The 19,945-nt window shown below is 39.0% G+C and overlaps 1 protein-coding gene across 1 annotated transcript in view; it reads left to right on the top strand.

Moving 5' to 3' along the window:
- The first annotated feature begins 1,181 nt into the window (after positions 1-1,181).
- arhgap35a (Rho GTPase activating protein 35a) overlaps positions 1,182-19,945 on the top strand; it is a 77,504-nt gene continuing 58,740 nt past the window's right edge. Inside the window, exon 1 of the mRNA XM_056262510.1 lies at positions 1,182-1,833. The gene's annotated coding sequence lies outside the window, so the exon portion shown is untranslated. The remainder of the gene's footprint in view (positions 1,834-19,945) is intronic.

The following is a 19,945-nucleotide window of genomic DNA, read 5'->3' as shown; positions in this document are numbered from 1 at the left end:
GATTGCACAACTGTGAGAGCGAGGAATGCGGCGGCCCTTGGGACTTAGAAATATTTCAGCTGCAGTCTAGAGGTGGGAGCAGAGACCTTTCACAGTTTCTTCACTTCACCAAAAACAGTTTGTTGTGAAAAGCTGCTGTTTTTTTTTTTTAAAACTAATGAACTGTGTCATGATAAATATACCATTATGAATAACTCCAAAAAAGCTTCTGTTTCTGTCATTTTAGAACCACATTTAGTTTTGTATTTATAAACAACAGAAAGCATGAGAGCTCTTTTATTTAACTTTTTAAGTGACTCTCTCTGATTGGACTCACATATGAATAATGATGGTGATAATAATGACTATTTACAGTGTAAAAACACATATGACAAACAATGTTATTTCAGCATTATTTATGTAGGCTACTATTACAGTTTTTACAAAATTTTTATTAGATTTTGTTGTCTTTCTTTTAAAAATATTTCTATTTAGGTTTAATTATTTTCAGGTTTTAATGTTTCGTTCAGTTACAGTTTTTATTTAATTTATTTTATTTTAATTCGTTTTTATTTATTTTAGTTTTAGTTTTAATTGCAGTGTTAAACTTAAACTTAAACGTATTTCAGTTAGTTACGAAGCCAACATTTTTTTCTCTATGTTGTTCATCTAATATTTATATTTTATTTTATTTTATTTCAGCATTATTTCAATTAACAAAAATGTTTTAAAAGTTGTATTTGTAGTTCAAATCGACAATAATTACCTTGGTGACAACTTGGTGAAAAACACTCTTATCCTGGGAACATAGTTCAGGCCTACATATTCTTGTATAGGCTACAACAGTGAAATTTAAGTTCAGTTTTAATCTTTTATTTAATTATTTATTTATTCATTTATTTTTATAAACCAACATATAACCAGACAAACCACATATTTCTGTATTTAGACATTTGATCCAAAGTTTTAGGTATATTTGCTTTTGACAACTCTCCCCGTACTCTTTTATATAGGCCTATATATAGCGAGAAAATTTGTCAATGACTAGAATATTATTTGTTTAAAAAGAAAAAAAGCAATAATAACACCATTCATAATTGCACTGGACAAGAGTAGTAAGTTACCCAGATTGTGTGTGCTGCGCGTTATCATAGTGTGTGTGAGCGCGCGCGCGCGCGTGTGTTCGGTAATCGTGTCCATGCGCGAGACTACAGAGGAGGGAGGAGAGACCGAGAACGGGAGAAGGGCCGCCATTATTGGGAAGCTGAAAAAACACATTAACACACACATTCACACACGCACCGTCACTGAATTTCGCCTTTATGCTGCGAGAAGTCCTTTTTTTCGCTGGAGACCTGCGCTGTTCTCCACAGACCGCGTGTTGACGGCTGAAAGGTGTGATAAACATGGACAACTCGAGATGTTTTGGACACAACAAAGGAAATTATAAGTGCTCAAAAACAACGTGGTGAACCCAAGGGAAGACACAACGATACAAAGCTGTTTTTCCCTCTCTCAAACTCTCTCTCTCTCCTTCAACGCCCCCAACCTTTCCAACAAGAAACAGTGATCTGATGTTTCATTCTGATTTTTCTTTGATGCTTTTACTTGTCTTTTGTGCTGCATTTGGGAAGAGAAACGCAAATCAGATTGTTGAAAACTTTCAGAATACGATCAGACATTGAACGAAGAGATTGTGCTGCGATCGGACGGCTGAAGAAGGGGAACGCCGATGTTTATGGGACTACTGCTGGACTATTTTTATTGTTATTCCTCATCTTGATGAATTTCTGAGCCGGTTACTGCTGCTGCAGATAAAGGAGTGAAAGAGAAGAGAGAGGGAGGCATGCTGTGGTATGTATGCGCCAGTCCTTTTCTTTTCCTTCATCTAGATTTCCTAATTCCAAGGGATCCTGTAAGCAAACTGGTTTGTGGCTATAAAAACTCTATTCTTTTGGGCTATTTTAATGTGTATAGAGGAAACTAGAGGGCTGTATGTAGATTTTTTTTTTAACTAAAAAGGTGATATTGTGTGATCGATCCGGAGTTTATTACATATTTCATTTGAACATGTTCACATATCAGTGCTCAGATACCAGTCTTACAGCTGTCAAGACAGTATATGTGGCGAATGTCTTTATGTTTTACATCTTTTAAAATAATTTTTATTACATTTAAGATCCACGTTATGATGGATCCGGGTTATGATAACGCCAATAACATCATAATCGTTGCTGGGTTTTATGTAAATCCAGATGGAAATGGTTGAAAGACTGTCTGAATGATGTTTGGCTTTCATATCTGATACACAACAATATTCTGATTTCATGAGAACAGAGTTTGGTCATATTCTGATTATGTAAGAATCATACAAACATTCGCATGAATAAATGGATTAAACCAAATTTAGTTTGAAAAACACATCCAGAATATCCAACATACATTTATAAATGATTTAATTCCTCACATGCCCACAATAATATAATTCCAGGTGATGTCAGATACAGTACCTTTTTACAATTAAAACAGTCTGATTTATATTTTGCAACAATACATTTTGTTACGTTTTTTATTGTTAAGGAAGTAGAATTAATGAGTAGAATACAACGACTGGAATAGGAAATGGAATGTGTAGTATTTCTATTAAAGAATGCACATGACTGCATTATACGAACCCATTTCAGAAAAATGCTTAATTAAAATATGCACTTTTTTTGACATAAGGAAGTATAGTTGAGTATAGATTTTGTCTCATTTTAACTTTTCTTTTTCGCAAGTGCTGGTTCTAAATTACATTTTGTGAAATATACAGTTTGTTTAGGAATATAAGATTTCGTTCGAATAAGCCTCTAGTTGGTGATGTTCCAAAAACAGCTGGTATTGACCAGGCTGGGGACCTGGTAGAGGTCCGACCCTGACCTATTGCACGGTAGTTCAGTTTATGACTTGGGTAGCTAAATACATACTGAAGTTTACATAACAGTGTGAATCTGTTATATTCATTTATCTTATATATCTGCTGAATTTACAGCAAATTGAGTGAGATATAACCCTGTCAGACCCCTGGGGTTTAAAACCCCAGATGTTTGTGTTTTGTCATAGGAACCAATTGCAAATTGTTAGGCATTAATCGGTCAAAATATATATTTACATATTTAATATTTAAAGTATTTATTTGAGTGATTTTGAGTTAGTATTGTCTGAAATAATGCTGCTATCATTCAATTGCATAACATAGCCTACACTTCTTTTAATCAGAAGTGTATATATTTAACAATAAGTGTAACAGTTATTGGCAAATGCAGATTTCATAATTACTATTTTTTTTAATAAATTGGCCTGGCTGATATTCTGAACTGTCAGTACTCATGATTAACTTATTTTAAGATTGCTCTTTATCTAACTTGAGTAAATTCCCCCGCCTAGACTTTATCTGGCACAGTCCACATTATTTGAAATGTTCCAGATTGATGTTTGTGTGCGTGATGAAGGTGTATATTTGTTTTACTGCTCAACTGTCACATGTGTAATAGATTAATCTGTGGCTCCTAGCTGGAACCCCTTCAGTGATGTGTTGCCTTCTTGCATTCAGGGGCATAATTTTTAAGCCCCCTTGACAATGTAATATCAGTTGAATCGGATTGTTATTTCTTCAGGCAAGACATGATTGTAGCACGGAAGATGCACAAGAATATCAGCGAGTGCGCAAGTCAGATGGTGTGGAATTTGTTGACGATGCTTGATTGAGTAAAAATGTGTCGGTGTTCCTCAGATAAAGTCATGCAGATGAAAGTTCATCAAATCAGGAATGAACGATAAGGGTTGGAATGTCTGTTCAGTCAAACCCTGGGGCCGTTTCCCATCGGAGTATTAGCAGAAAGGCTCGTTTCACTTATTATTCTACACTTTAACAAGATGTTTAAAGGGACAGTTCACATAAAATTTAAAATCTGTCATTTACTCGCGCTCGTGTCATTCTAAACCTGTATGACTTACTTACTTCTTTGGAACACAAAACAATATATTTTAGCACACTAATGGCAGGTCTCACTACAAATTTGGCAAATTAGTGGATAATTTGTGTGAAATCATATGATCTGTTTGTGCCTCGCTAACAGGTTCAAGGGTGGACACTGGACAGTCATTCTTTTTTTTTCTAAAAACCACACGTTTCCGTATTAAAATAGTATACATCATAAAATAGTTTGGATTTTTTTTTTTTGGAATGTTTTTTTTTTTTTTTTATCCATACAATGAAAGCCAATTGTATCCTAACATTTTTGGACGCCAGCGCTCTATAAAATAGCATATTTTTGTGTTTTGCAGAAGAAAGTCAGTCATACAGGTTTAGAATGACTTAAAATGAGTAAATTCCAGAATATGCCTATTTATTTTTGGGTGAAATATCCCTTTAAGAACCAGATTGATTAAACAGGGCAAATAAGCGCGAGAGCGCAATTCCAAAAAAGCGCTGATGGCATTGGAAAGATCTGCACGTGATCTAGAACACATTTCCATAATGACCATCACAATCTACCAAGAGCAGCGCAAATTAGCGTCTGGTTTAAGACATGCTTTTTTGGGGCGGTAAATAATGGCGCAAATATCAGTAAATTAACTAGCGCAAACCTAAGTAAATCACCTTGCGTGATTCATTTAAAAACTCTCTTCACATTCATTTTGCATCTGAAATGAAACTCCTACAAATGCATAAGGTCATCTGCAAAAATAACTGTGTCTGTGCCTTTTCAGCGCACATTTTTAACTCTGTCTTTTTAGTAAATCCTGACAGTAGTTGTTTTTTTTAACACCAATAGAGGGTTTGCACTGGAGCAAGCTGTGAGTAGTAAATCTGTCCCTAAGAGGTTTGTGCCAAATGATTTGTACAAATAGTAAGTGAACGAGACATTCTGATAATTTGCCTGATCATTCTGACCACTGTTGCCTGCTTGCCTTGTCCTAGCAACAGTGGTACTGTAAAAGTTCATACCTGTTATACTGCCTTCCTGTTACAAAGTCTGAACTTTAGAGACTCGAAATAGTTCAAGTGAGTGAGGCATGCATTCCTTCCTGTGTACTTTCATTTCTGAACGCAGACCCTGCGACCCCTCCGAGCCCCTTTGCTGAAATGTAGGAGGATTCAATGTAATCAAACTCTTTTGGCTTCGAGCACAACTGCCGTGTTTCTCCTCTGTAGCATGTGCTCTGACTCTGAGTGAAGGTTAATAGTTGAGGTTGTGGATGGTTCCACAATGTGAGTTTTTAAAGGGGTAGATCTCCCAAAAATGACTCATCTGTCATAATTTTCTCACCCTCATGCCTCTGTCCCAAAACCTGTATGACTACATGCTTTTATTTTATGGAAAGAGCAGCTTGGACATTCTGCTAGATAGCTACCACACAAGAATATTTGAAACAACACGAGGGTGTGTAAATGAGTTTTCAACGTGACTGCTTTGGAATTCAGTGCAGAAAAACTGTGATTTGTTGTCATGTCTCGTCTCCGTAATGTTGAACAGGTAGACAGAACTCGGAGAGATGCTGTGATTGCAATCTGTTGTAGGACCGGCTTTGCTTTCCCCGAAATTCACAAACATTTTGAGCCGACCGATGGAAACGCTAGATAAACGTAGTGGGCTTATGAGAGTTTAATCTCTCATTCCTCAGCCCTGTTCACGTTATCTCGCATATATATTTCAGCTGATGTGATCCAGTCACCATGTATGCAGTCCAGTTCTGAGACCATACACCTAAAGTGCTATTTTGGCATGATATTTAGACATGTGTAGTTGACATTAGTATTAGTAGGGACATTTGCTGGACAAGCACACCTCTAAATGCTTTCCACCTTTGCTAATATAAGTGTGATTTGCACAAACAGAGGTGCCTGTGATCCATCTAAGCCCCTTCGCTGCCTTCAGCGCTAGCCACTGTTCATCTGCCAAGTGCCTGGCCCGTAAGACCCGTCCACTTGCCAAATGTTGCAGAAAGGGTGATTGGTAATTTAATCCTCCTCGTTTATTTTTCCAGTTTCATTTTCTCCTTGAATTCAGCATGTCATGACTGAATAATTAGTTGTGCTTGCTAAGGCAAGCATCACTATCAGTATTGCTCATACTTAGGGTTGGGATTTAAACAAACCTCTTGCCTTAGCAACCACCCTGAAACCGTGTTGGGTGTATAGCGTTGCTACAAATAGCGAAGCTACATTTCTCGGCAGTTGCATCATTAGTTTTGAAAGGATGCAGGTTTTTAGTAGAACCCCTATTTTAATAATTAAGTAGTGCGATAGCTTTGATAAACTCATTTTCTCCAACAGTTTTTCCAAAATCAAGCTGTTTGTAATTAGAACAAAATAGTGTGATTCGAGAATGAATAATTTTTTGGGGTTCTTTCAGTTAGTTCTTTTCAACAAATCAAATGATTTTACATTTATGAACAACATATAGTTTAAATGTGCCCTGTGGCTTTTTTTGGATCCAGCTACTTTAAAAGTTAAACTTTTAGCTTAGCTAATTTTCTAGTCCAACGCTGCCCAAAACATCCCAATAACTGCATAGCAACATGCTAACAATGATTCTGAAGGTCTTTGTAATCGAATTACAACACCTTGGTGATAGTGATGCACCAAAATAACTTTTTTATTTTTCTGAAAACTGAAAATAACACTTCGGTAATTTAAATCATTGGGTAATTGAATACAGTATGATGTTCAGGTTGTTGTTCACATGTGATAAACCAGTCGTAGTAAATTTCTTAGGCCCTGTCCACACGGACACGGGTATTTTTATAACCGTGACTTTTTTTACGCGGTTTGGCCGTTCGTCCACACGACAACGCACTGAAACCGAACATTTTTGAAAACCCCTGCCAGGGTGAGGATTTTCAGAAACGCCGGTTACAGTGTTGTCGTGTAGACAGTGAAACCGGGGTTTTTGCCTTGCGACGTCAGAGTGTGCGCCGTTATCCGCTGTGTTTGACAACGTGGCCAACGTGGCTTTACGGTTAAGGTTTATATCGCCGCCTGCTGGCGTGGCATGCTCTTGACCGCGCTTGATAGCGTGTTTTTGCGTTTTCATGTAGACGGAGACCAAGCATGTGTGGACGGGATTTTTTTTTAAACGCTGTAGGAAAAACTCCGGTTATAAAAATACCCGTGTCCGTGTGGACAAGGCCTTAAACAACACAAAAATGTTCTGTATAGCTGTTTAAAATGTTGGTCGCGGTGAAGTGCGTCCACACAGCTGACATTTATACTGGTTGTACCTTATCAATTTTGTGTGTAGACACTGACACAGTCAAGTCGGTCAATGATTTAGGCCCTCAAACTATTTAGGTCGAAACAGAAAATTTAATTTTGTTTGCTTTTTTGGCTGAATATTCTTGCTTACGTTTACTACATGAGAGCCTATACTGCAACACCCTAGCATGTTGGTGGTAAGTTTTGCACGGTCAAGTGCCGCTTTGTAATGTAAAGATTTAGTCATAATACCGTTGATGTCCTTGTGTTACTTTACATTCTTAAATTGTTTATCGTAACCGGTATTCGGTTCAGTCATCTGCTGTCTTACAGAGGAATCTGAGCTTTATTTAGTCTGCCGAGTCTTTGTGTTTGTATGGAAAAACAAGCGGATGGCTTAAATGTGGTCGCTACAAGCATTGACTAACTGTGGCACTGTGACACAGTCTTAGCTTCCACAGTATTATGTTTCCCAGAATGACTTAAAAGTCATATTAATGTAGATAGTCATTGTTTTGAGGCGATTTGCAGGGCCCGGCAAGAATGAAATGTTTTTGAGTAGGTCTTTGTTTGATGTGGGGGGGAAAAGTGAGCATGAATTGAGTTGAGAATTGGGTTGTGTTTGATAAAGTAAAGAGCTAATAATAGCTGGTTTAGCAAGCATTCTCTAGATTACAACACTTCTGCTCTGAATTGCTGCCTTGTTTGAGGCTGGATTACAAGGAAAGGAAACTGGCATTTTCTAATGAGTATCTGAATTTTCATGAGGAAATCTTCTCCGAACACTCCCCCCCTTTGTTATTTTTCACAACATGAGGCATTTGATAGTGGGCAAAAACTAGGGAGTTTTTTTTTTTTACTCAGAAAACCCCAGTCGAGTCTAGATGTACTGGAATTGATAAGAAACTGACTCGCATTGGAAGCTCCATTTGCGAAATGAACACATTTTCGTGGGTTTTGAGGGGGTGGGGACCCTCGCTTCTACAATGGGCAACTATCTATTGTCAGAGAGTTTTGAATCGCCCGCTATAACACTTTGCAACAATGGGCTGTCGCTCTGTTTTAAAGAATAGTGTCCATGGTGATGAAGTTCCTGAATGTTTTTTTGGCATGACCTTTGCAGGGCTGAACACTAAGGATTTTTTCTACTGGCCCAGATGGGCCAGTGGTTCAAGTATTTACTTGCCAAGCCAAACTTTTTACTGGCCCCACCAATAAAAAGTAGTGCTGGGCAAGTTAACGCGTTATTATCGCGTTAACGCATTTATTAATTAATGCCGACAATTTTTTTATCGCGCGTTAACGCAGTTTTTTTTATTATTATTATTTTGAAAGTCCGTTGCTCACTGGCTCTGAATACACATAGGCCTACAGTCAAACCATGATCACAGGAGGGGTGGGATGTTGGTCAGCCAGCAAATAACCCACCCAAACAAGCAGTGGAGAGGCTTTGGCAGGTTCTCTCAGGTGAACAGAAAGGGAGACAGCGCCCCGCGAGTGAATGACAGGCGCTCTATGGATAGTAACCATGCAACGGCTTCTGTGCGCTACGCAGCTGTAGTCTTTTTAACTTAAATTAAAATTATACATAACTTTACCTGATAGGCCTGCGTTTAGTTTAGCGGGGATGCTCTGCCATGTGAATTCCCTCCTGTTGATGTCCTGATAACTATTTAGATTCTGGAAACTCACAAACAGCGAGCCAAGGATCAGTCTCTCTTCCAATGATTTGTGCTGCGCGTCGTGTACAAAAAGTTAGACAATTCAACTTCGGCAACGCGCGGGCGCGTGCGTGAGGCAAGCATGACCGCAACAGTTTCACAGGAACGCACCCGCTTGTCGCTGCACCTGTGCTCGACCACTTCACCTCACTCTAGGCTGATTTATACTTCTGCGTCGGACTTAAGCCGGAGCCTCTACGCTATAGACTACGCGTTGGTTTTCATTTATAAATCTGCGTCGTTGACGCGCAATTACACATGCAGAGGGAGAGTGTGAAACCCGGGGAGCGGTTCTAGCAATCACAGCGCTTGCAGTACGCGTAGAATTGACGTTACATTTTTGGAGAGATGCACGTCAGGGTACGCGCGCTACACAGCTACGGCGTGAGTTCGATGCAGAAGTATAAATTGGGCTTTACCTCTGTTTAATGTAATCTTACGTGGGAAACCATGGCATGCCATGACCAAACCTAAGCTGCTATCAGAGAAGTAACGTTGGTCGACTTATATCTGTAGTAGTGATCATGACCCTTTGACTACATAGACTGTTTCTGCTGCGGCCTGATTCAAGATACCTGTTCAAAAAAAAGAAAAAAAAAGAAAAGAAAACTGGACTCTTTTTAACAAGCTAGATAAAAGGTAATGCCCTGGCAGTGGCAAATAGCTTTGTTTAAATATTTGATTTGATTACGTTAATGTTTAAGTTGAGATTTACAAGAAATATTTTATTGATACTGTGTAAAGGGAATACTGCTGGTATAAAAGCACCTTATTTGTTTAAAGTTTTTGCAAACCACATGTTATTGCACTTTTGTAGCAGTACATTTAAATCAAAAGTGCGCAATACACTACTTTAGAATTCATTATTCAATATTGCGCGTAACAATGCGATTAATCGCGATTAATCGCAAGAAATCATGCGATTAATCGCGATTAAATTTTTTAATCGTTGCCCAGCACTAATAAAAAGTAATAAATAAATAAACTAAAATAGATTTAGTTGTTTTTCCACCGATGCAACATTGTTTTATAATAAATAAGGTTATGAAACCACAATTTTAGAGACCAGTGAAATTTCACAGTCCATACCACACCAAAAACTACTAGCCTAACTAATATAAAGTTTAAAACATTATTACAGACAAGTAAACAGTCAGAACAAATGAGAACAAAGTTAAGCGCTGATAGAACAAAGACGCTCTGAGATATGGCTTTCTGTGCGCGCGAAAAGAAAACCGTGTCAGACAGTGCGCGAGTACCGAACTGAGTTCTCTTTTGCATCTTCATGCACTTGAATGGTTTAAAATTACTTGAATTTTTAAATTTGCAAGACTTAAAAACAAAAGTGCAAATGATAAACTTTCATAACGATGCAGCAATTGCCCAATCGTGACCGTGACAATTCCGTAAACTGTCCCGAGGGTCTTTCACGCTGACCCCGGGTCGTCGAACGGTCGTTTTTGTTGAGCCTGGCTTTGCTATCTGCAGTTCTGCTTCAATTCCCTCACGTAGGCATCAAGAGTGTGTGCTGCAAATGTACAGAAGCTCTCAGGAAATTGTCTAGTAGCATTATACATTCATAAAGGAGCCTCCCAACCCTTTCCCCAGTGCCTGTTCCCAGAAACTGCATTGGCTCGTGCAGATCAGCATTGTACATTCTGTCAATAATCGGTCTCTCTGCGGTCTCCAGCCACTCCTGTGGCCTTGAGTGCAGCTCTCAGTGACTCAGCTTTTTACCTACAGATGAGAGCATCTGGGAAACGAGAGAGATGAACAGAAACCGAGCAAAGATGGCCCACAGGAAGAACTTTCTGTAACATTCAGGAATTTCACCTCCCACAGACATGGCAGACTCCCGCCAAACTGAAGCTATTTCTCCTTGCGTCTGTATTTCTGGGCTTTGGGTATGTGAGTGTTTGGTAGTTTTCCTTCACACCAAGGCAGAGAAATACGAGTGGATCGCCGCCACGGCCTCCTCCCACTCGCCTCAGATTTTGCTTTATGACATGTTTTAGTGTCTAGTGTTTGCTGTTGGTATTATTGGGAAGAAAACAGCTCGGCATATGATTTCCAAAAGAAGACCTCTCCTTCAGACTCCCTCCATTGTTTGATCATTTTTCAGCCTCCGTTTCCTCTGGAGTTGCCCTTGCAGTTTTTGTCGCTACAGTGCGATTGTTGGGATTCCCCGCTTTCCTTCGGCGGCGCTCCGTTTCCTGCAGGATGTCCACCAGAGATGCCCATGGTAGGGGGTAATTGAAAAAACAAGGAGAGGGTTAGTAGACGGCCGTATGAAAGGGCTTAGCTGGATGTCAGGCCTCTCTGTGGGGGATGAACATTATTACATACCACCATTCCTTCGGCTACAATTTGCTACCGGTCAACGGATCATCAAAATTAAAAACGTGTGCTTAGTTCGTTTGGCCACCGTTTCATGGGTCAGCGACGTGATGTTTGTCAGATCTATTAATTTATTCAAAAATATATTAAAATTGCAATTCACACAACCTATGATGACCATGTCGTAGTTATTAATAGCCTATATTATATTTCATAAAATCAAAGTCATTGTGATGCATTGTGATTAAGATATTTTTAAGATTTAACGGTGTCAACAAAAGAATATAATCTTGAAGAACACCTTTACCAAAGTACCAAAAGTAGTTTGGCTTAATTTACATTATTATAATCTCAAAATTTTACAGTATTTACTGTATGAAACTTTTGAACAATACTGTTCTTACTGTAAAACACACACACACACACACACACACACACACACACACACACACACACACACACACACACACACACACACACACACACACACACACACACACACACACACACACACACACATATATATATTTAGATGAGTACATTTACATGTACATGTATTCAGGTGTAAGGAAAATGTTATTGCATTCTCTCAAAAATAACCAATATTAAGATTACATTTATAAGAACGAACTTCTACGAAAACTAGATTTTTAAACGATTTTTCCTCTAGTACTTCATCGATCCTAATGAATGTGTGGTAGTAGTGCTCCAAACAGCACAGCAGGTGCTCGCAAGTGAACCGTGGCTGATTATGACTTCATCAGATAAAAAGAAATTACATTACATTTACCTTTTGGAAACTCTTTTATATCTTCGATTATGACTTGCGTTTCCACCTGCCAGGCAGAAATGGAGGGAGAGAGTCGTTGGAGTGTAACGTATAATTAGATATAGCAGGTTTAATCCCTGGAAGATGAGCAGTCATGAGAGAAGGGGGTTTAAAAATGCCAAAATGTGTGAACGAGTGAAGGCATGATGCTATCATGAGTTCTTGCTCTGGCCCTCTAATCTCGCTCCCCTCTTCCCACCTCTTTACGTCAGTGCTTAAACATCGGCGGGCGCCCAGGGTGCTAGAAGGCCAGCACCTTGTCAGAAGCTGTTAGATGAGGCTGTCTGCTCGCAGAAACTTCGTTACCACCGCAGTGGCCTTTAACACTGCCCAGCACTTACTGAGGGAATTCAGTCACCACAAGGGTGGAGTGAAGCAATTGGCCGTCTTGAAATGACCTCGGAGGCAGACAGTGTTTGAATGGAATTAGGGCTGGAAAGAGAAATGGCAGACACAACTGTTGCACACGTAAGTTACCAGTAACAACATTATATTAGTCAGCCCTTCATTAACTGACATATATTTAACGATGAAAATATGTGTAGAACTATTATATTCCTCACAAATCAATAAAGTTAATTTGTTACAATACTGGTTTCAGCTGTGGTGCAATAAAGGAATAGGTCACCCAAAACAACATTTCTCTCTCATTATGTACTTCCTCTCACGCCATTCCAAATCTGAAATGCTATTTTTTTTTCAGTGCTTAAATTTTTTGAGTGCTGAAGCATATTATCAATGAGTAATGTTTTTATATATATATATATATATATATATATATATATATATATATATATATATATATATAATAGGATGTGTGTGTGTGTGTATATATATATATATATATATATATATAGCAACACTAGTCAAATGGCATGACGACAGTGTGTCAAAGAGTTACTAGCTTAGGTCACTATCATTGGACATTCCTGTTTGAGGCGTGTCTTGCTGCGTTATGACAAACACATCTCCTTACATCATGCGATAAGAGAACCATCTGGGACCTTATTTTACTGGCCAGCTCTTTCCTTATCTGGCAACTGTGCCGGCCGCTCGCTCATGAGTAAGTGCTGCGATGCTTAAAGGTGCTGCGCCTGGTGTTATCGAGCGCCCCTGCAACGGCTTGTCATCTTGGTCACACTTAGCTAATGATGCCCGTGCTATCGCCGGCAAGGAGCTATAAAACAAGCAGCGTCATGGCTGGGAAGATGGATGAGATTCATATGAGACAGCGAGTCAAGTGCTTCTCAGGCTGGCGGAGAAGGGCCTTCACTTTATTTCAGCACTTCCATATGGCTTCTCACAAGAGGAAATAGATTTGTGTTTATTTAGTTCTACTTCCATATGTAATCTGTGCAATCTGGCTAGAAATGGAACCCTCCAGAGCTTTCGTATCATTACACAGCATAGTTTTTCGAAATGTTAGATGCTTTTGTACAGCAAAAGGTTGATTGGTTGCCTCTTTGGGGATCCGTCCCTGATACTTTTATCTCTAGCTCCACGTATAGCATTTAAAAAACGATTGTAGTCGGCCTCGGTGTCAAGCAGATGGCTTGTCAGGATCCAAGGCGACGCACAGGAACGTCACGACCTTTGCTTCAGGGACTACTAGAGCTCGAAGAACAATTACTTCAAATGTCAGGAGCACTCTCAACATCACTCCTACTGTAATAATAGTTATTAACTTTAAGACATGTGACGAGAGAGTTATTGCACCTTTTGTAAATCTATACGTAACTTGAATCAATTTTTAGGGCCTCGTTTTATGTTGGCTTGTAGGGATTGATCTTTATCTTGAGAATCAACTGAAGTGCGAGCAAAATTAAAAACGGTTCAGGGGGGAAATGAGTGTATATAAACCAAATAATTGCCCTAAGGCAAGATCCTGTTTTAGCGAAATCCAATATGAGAGTTAATGATTTGACATCCTGATCTTATGTTTATTCGAAATATACATTGATTTGAGTCATACTATGATTACTTCTTGTAATTTAACATTTATTTTTGGAGGGGCATAAGCCTAAAAATTTCAGGATGATACAAATGTCCTGATATAATGGAAAAAAACAACCTAAAAATAGGAACAAGGGTATAATAGGAAATTATACCATAAAAAACATGTAGGGTGTATGTCTAAGTCTTTTAAAATATTAAAAAATTATTTTTATGGCAAGGCAAGGTTTATTCAGGTTTTATAATGTCATGTGGTGCAACTCCCTAGAAGCAAAATGATATTTATGAATGAATATTTCATTATATTTGCAAAAAATATATTTAAAAAATTTAATTTGAAAATAATGATTCACTTGTATGGAAAATGTTAATACTTTATTTGGTGGTTACTAAGCTTTTATTTAGCTTTAATTTATATTTATTTCAGTTTTAGTAAAGCAATTTAACTTATTTTATTTGTTAGTTGCCAAGCCAGTTATTTTATTTCATGATTTTATTTCAGCTTTATTTCACAATTAATGAAAACGATATTTAATGGTTTTAGTTGTAGTTTTTTTTTTACTGGCGCCTGGCGGTTACACCACATTGCGTTAATGGTCAATTAATTGAAACTGATGTATGAAAATAGTTTTTTTTTAAACCATATGAATCCAACATGAATGCCTGTGTTGTAAGTTCGATTTCTAATCATTGACACTCTAATCTTTGACGCTCATTAACCCTAGAACTCAAAATATGGTCAGGATTTGCGGAGCAACATACTAGTTTGGTTATATGCTGTTGCCTGTTGTCAAGAGGCGCTATCTAAAAACGAAGAATGATAGTTTTTGTGGTTTTGATGGAACACCATGCTGAATTTCAGGGAAATGCAGGTACCATGTCAGGTTAAAGCGCATTAGCGGAGGAATGCTGTTGGTCCGGTACTGCCCTGCTCTTGTTGTTTTTCTACGCTGCATGTATGATATGAGAACTGAAATACGAGGGCACTGCAGAAGAGGGACGCCTGCTTTTTCTGTTGACATAACCGATCCAGATTGGATGAGTCACGATATGAACACTCTGAGACATGTTGTCAACATGCATTTCTCCTTATTACGTTTGTAACTAGCCTCCATGTAAGCCAAATAAACGAGGAAGTTTCAGAGAGAGAGCAAAAACACACTGTAATCTCGCATTTCCTGCAGTGTCCCATGGAGCAGGCTTCGTGCAAATCTACCCAAGCAAATCCAAGACCCCTGTTCTCTCTCTCTCTCTCTCTCCATCTCTCCCTCCATAGGGTCAGGGGTAAGAGGAACCCTGATCTGGCCCTCAGTGAGTAAGGGGTCCTTGGGAGAATTGAGTCTGCGTTGGGTTATTTGCAGTCCAGGAGGAAACTGGTCCTGGTGTTGTGTTTTTGTTTGTTGTTTTAAAAAAAAAAGACAGACACAGGATCTCTGCAGTTTTGCTTTGAGATCCTGTCTGGGCCCGGGGGGAGCGTGGGGCTTTTGTTTGTTAATCATTCCCTTTGGTGTGGGCATAGCTTGCAAAAATGTACCTTTGGCTTTGCTGCGATGCCTTGACCTTTGGAATGTCGACTGTAGCCGTCGTGCCAGATCTGGAAATCACCGCCCTGTGATGTCATCGCTCTGTTCCTCTGGCTGTGCAGCTGTTCTACACCCCACTTTGCCAATTATTAGTGGTATTTGCTAAGGCAAGCATCACTGTTTCTATTGCCCATACGCTAAGTGAAGATATAAGCATTGAAAACTTAGTCTCTCACCTCTGCCAATTTGAATCAATGATTCATGAGCTTCTTATCAGATTTTTTGTCCAATCAAATGCTCTCTAGAATCTGAAGCGTCCCGCCCCCTACATTATAAATAGAAGCTGCAGCTAAAATCAGTCACTTATTCACACATGTACTATTTTTTTATGTGGTGAATGGCACATAGTGCACTATATAGGGGATAGGGGATGATTTAGACAGTGTAAATATGCTTTCCATTGGGGCGAATGAAGTCTGGTTTCACGTTAGTGTCACGCAAACCGCCGTAGCAAGACACGATAGCACAGAGCGGATCATATGCGCGAGTCAGCCTAGACCACAAAACGTATCGGACCCATCTGAATTCTGCACAGAATGCTGTAATTTAAAGCAATATTGTGGAGATTGGGAGGAGAAACGGGCATTAGAAACAGCACTGACAAGTTGAGGAAATAACATCGATGCCATGCATCAACATAAATTGAAAGAAAATTAATAAATTATAAATGAAAAAACTCTACAAAATGGATAACAGAATCTGAATACGTTGTGATTGAGCTGTTTGATGATTCAGACGTAATCACTAACTTATTGAGAGTCTGATTAATCTCTGCCTCTTTCTTATTTATCTCTACTTATTTAGATTTTCTTCCATCCAATCAACAGCCAGTGAATAGAACCCCCTTTTTTTCAATAATCCGTTTACTCAGATGTCCATTAAAATATGGATCTGTTGGTACTTGTTACATCGCGACTTTAATCAGTAAAAACCTGAAAAACTACATATTTTAAAAACTAGCAGAGCTAACATCTTGCTATTTATTAATGTAATAAACTACTAGCTTCAAATTTTGCAGCAATGCTATCGCCTAACACTACCAGCTAGCAATTTAGCAACACGCTATTGATCACATAACACTGTAGCATCATGGCACTGAGCTGCGTGTGCAAGCGCCACTCACATTTACTTCACTTATTGGAGAATATATCCAAAGGCCTGGTTTCTGGTTGTTTTTTTTTTGTTAGAAACGACATGTCCAGATCTGTTTGTCAATGAGCGACTCTCTGCCCCAGGAAGAATTTGACATTGACTGGGGGAAAAAAAGAGAGGTAATCTCATGTATGCAGCGAGACAGAAATCCTGCACGCAGAGAGGATTGTGGAGACAGTTTTGACGGGCATTATGGGTACTTGACTACCTGCAGGGTGGAACAAGGAAACCAAACAAAGCAACGAACGTAAACGGGATCAAAAGAGGAAGAGGTGCGAGCGCAAGCGATTACAAACGGCAGATCTTCAGATCACACACTCAACAGTCTGGTGCTTTCCTGGAGGGAAACGCGAGAATAATGGTGTTCAGTTTAATCTCATCAGGTTTTTTTCGAGTTTGAATAGAAGAGGTAGCAGAGAGGCGGCCTGCGATTGGCCGTGTGAAAGCCGGGCACTGTCTAATCTCGCACAGATCTGGACTGATGGGCTTCAGGAGAATCGGTTTGGTAAATTACTGTTGCAGGGTAGGATAAATCCCCTCTTATCTGATGCTCTCTCTCTCCTTCTGTTTGGTTCTCGTGTCGTCAGTGCTGTGTTTTGCAGATGTGCTGCTTTTTTGAACAGGTTGACTAAAGGCCTGGCGGAGTGTGCGAGTCTTGCTTGGCGCTGGGAGCTGTGTCTTCATTGGCATAGGGCGAGGTTGATGAACTGTGCTCAGCGTCCATCCAGTGATCTGACAAATTGGCATAAGCCCTGATGCATGAATACTTGCAAATTATTACAGATCCTGTTTGCTTTCTCTTCTCCCCTCCCTTCCTCAATCTATTCCTACTCGTCCATCATCTCAAACACTTGTTTGCTCAGTATCTGGTGTCTTGTGATTTGTTGAGGGAGTCAATAAAATTAAGCTACTTTTTTTAAATGAATGAATTAATGAAAAAAAGTGAAAATGTCAGGGTGGTGTTAGTTTCAGCCTCAGGTGTGCTCTCACAACGTTGGATGAACATCTGATGCACAAAATGGGAAACACTTTGAGATTTTCTAAGTCGTGATCTTATTAGTTGAATTCTACAGGATTTCCGGGAGACGGGTGTCGCGTTCTTAAACGGTCCACCTGGAAACAAGTCTTTGTTACGTCAAACCCCCTAATTAAAGAAGAAAGCCATCGTGCTTTAAACTGTGACAATGTGTGCTTATCAGTATCAACTAAACGCTGGATGTGAAGTATGTGAAGTTCGCGGCGCCATTGTTGCGGTAAACATGCACAACGTTCTTAAATGAATAATTGATTAGCTGGACGGCGGTCTGTTATCGTAGGGACATCGAATCTACATTTTCAGGCCCCTAAACATGGGATGGTTGTTTTACATGTCAGTCAGACATCCTCTTGGGTGGTCTTTGGCCACTGAAAGCTGCGACGTTAATAATAATTATTAATATTTGAGAAATATTTGTCTTCTAAAGTCATGTGGTGTGACCAATATGGAATATAGACATCATAGAAAGGAACCAGGTGTCAAGGTTAACTGTCTTTTTAAAAAATCAGGTGATTTTAATATTGGACATTTGTCCATTGTTATGGGCAATACTCGTATATAGACGCAGACGGTGCAGTCATACACACAAAAACAAAACATAATGCAAATAATGCAATAAACATGAGCTAAATAACAGAAAATGTGCGAAAAAACAGTCTAATATACATTACTGATTACAAAAATAAGAAACCCAGTTATTCAGATAAAATATAATCATATGTGGTTTTTCACGCAGTGACTCTAATAATTATACAGGTTTTCTGTAAAAATTACAAACATGTTTTTCGTGTGTATTTTGTATATAAATGTTTTCACCACATGACATTTTATGAGCCATTCAATTTTAAATTTTCTTGAAATTGTCTTTAAAAACCCTATTAAAACCAACATGAACATTTTTAAGAACTAAAGATTTAAAATAAAGTTGAACATTTTTCCTTTTCTTTATCATGGGCACTCTTGTATGGCGTTGACTTGAAAATGTTTTTAGCTTATTTTAGTTCACACTGTGACTCCCCATCAGATTAAATGGGGGAAAACAGAGAGAATACTGAGTATAGGAAGTCTTTCAAATTTTTTGTGGATGAACCGGACAGACCGGTTTACAGGAAGCAGCTACTCCTGGTTTCAGCAGGGCTGGGTGATGTCAACAGTTATCGTCCAACTGTGAAACACTATGGGTTTTGCATTTGGGGGGGTCTCTGCATGCCTCGCCTCGCCTTGCCCCGCCTCAGAGCGAGGAATCTCACCTAGCGCTGCAAACGGGCTCCAAACCGATGACGAAGCACTGTCAATGAACATCAGCCGAGGCACAAAAATGCCATGCTTATGAGTCTGGGTTAAACTACGACAACTGGCGCAAGAGACGCCCCGTGCTTTCCCGCCTCTGCTGTCGCAAGGTGCACCTTTTACTGCCTCCCATTTAATTGCTCTAATTACAGACCTACTCTGCCTTGGGTCTTTTGAATTCACCTGTTGTTGTGTGTAAATACCACCTCAGTCTAGCGTTGCCATTAGTGCTCTGTGACGTCTTTGATACGTTAACTTCATTCAATACTGAAATGGCTGTGCGGCTCACGTACTCCAGGGCTCTATGATTTCCGCAATGCAGAAAACACAGACGTATTTGTGGAATCCAGTCATACAAATGGTATTACTGTGTAAGGCTGAGTCACTTCACCAGCATTTCATTATTTAATTTGATAAAACTATCATCATATCAATCTGGTGCTTTTTGAGAGTTTAAATTTAAGAGCTCCAACCCATATTCAGTGTACAAATAGAACAGAGTAAAACGATTTTTGTATTGAGTATAAAGTGGACTTTTTGAAGCGTCAAAGTAGTTGGTAGTTGCGTAGCTGTCAATGGAGGGACAGAAATCTCTAAAATTTCATCAAAAAGATCTTAATTGGTGTTTTGAAGATGAACAAAAGACTTAAGGGTTTGAAATGACATGAGGGCGAGTACATGGCAGAATTTTCATTTTTGGGTGAACAAACCCTTTAACTTGAAATATATTACTATTGTACAGTAGAATATGCTTTTCAAAGTAATAATAATACAGCTTTTTAAAACATTATTTATTTTTTCCAGAGGAAATATTACTGCTGAAAT

Source organism: Rhinichthys klamathensis, unplaced genomic scaffold (genome assembly GCF_029890125.1).
Source record: "Rhinichthys klamathensis goyatoka isolate OS25496 unplaced genomic scaffold, OSU_Roscu_1.1 h1tg000192l_1, whole genome shotgun sequence".
Lineage (NCBI taxonomy): Eukaryota > Metazoa > Chordata > Actinopteri > Cypriniformes > Leuciscidae > Rhinichthys > Rhinichthys klamathensis.
Note: the sequence above shows the minus strand (reverse complement) of the source record. Positions and strands in the feature narration are given on the sequence as shown.